At 44.0% G+C, this 860-nt stretch overlaps 1 protein-coding gene across 3 annotated transcripts in view; it reads left to right on the top strand.

Moving 5' to 3' along the window:
• Positions 1-333, top strand: part of SLC25A24 (solute carrier family 25 member 24) — a 48642-nt gene extending 48309 nt beyond the window's left edge. For all 3 annotated transcript variants that reach the window (XM_056523437.1, XM_056523438.1, XM_056523439.1), the window contains exon 10: positions 1-333. This exon is cut by the window's left edge and continues 574 nt beyond it. The gene's annotated coding sequence lies outside the window, so the exon portion shown is untranslated.
• The last annotated feature ends 527 nt before the right edge of the window (positions 334-860 follow it).

Genomic DNA, 860 nt, shown 5'->3' with positions numbered 1-860 from the left:
TTGGTACAAACCGAGGGACACAGTTTTACAATTAAAGGAGAACTCCAGCAAAACATTTTATTTTCCCATTGTGCCCAGGTTGCAGCAACTCAAATAATGATCCTTAAAGGGTACCTCTCATCAAAAAAAACTTTTGATATATTATAGATTAATGTATGCAGAATAACTTCACAATTGCATGTTATTAAAAAATATGCTTCTTTCTATTTAATTTTCCAATTTATAGAAATGACCACTAGGGGTCTCCCTACCAGTCCTGGCAGGAAGAATTTCAGACTCATGCTGGAGTCCTAAACCCTACGAGCAGCCAGTCTGCTTTGCTCACAAAGGAGAACACTCAGAGCTGCCAGCCTGCTTTGTTCACAGCCTGTTTGGCTGTGAACAAAGCAGGCTAGCAGCTCTGAGTGTTTAGGACTCCAGCATGAGTCAGAAATGCTTGCTGACAGGACTGATCGGGAAAAATACAATAGAAAGAAGCATATTTTTCATTAACATGCTATCGGAAAGTTATTCAACATTCATTAATCTAAAATATATCAAAAGTTTATTTGATGAGAGGTATCCTTTAACTTACCTTTCGATGCTCCTACGGTGTCGCCATTACCGCTGTCCCATCCTCCGGCCTAATTGTAGGCTGCAGGGATGTCCTGCCTCTGCGGGTGATATGCTGAGTGGCAGTGTGATGTAACAGGCAGGGCACCAAGAAGAAGGCCAGGCCCGGGCACCAGGAAGAAGGCCAGGCCCAGGCCCATTACATGACACTGCGGCTCAGCATTCCATTGACCGAGGCAGAACATTGGAGCTGCCAGCGTTTAAATAATTGCAGCATGACGTGTCGGGCACCAAAAGTAAGGAGGAAA

This window comes from Hyla sarda, chromosome 6, assembly GCF_029499605.1.
Source record: "Hyla sarda isolate aHylSar1 chromosome 6, aHylSar1.hap1, whole genome shotgun sequence".
In the NCBI taxonomy this organism is placed as follows: domain Eukaryota; kingdom Metazoa; phylum Chordata; class Amphibia; order Anura; family Hylidae; genus Hyla; species Hyla sarda.
Note: the sequence above shows the minus strand (reverse complement) of the source record. Positions and strands in the feature narration are given on the sequence as shown.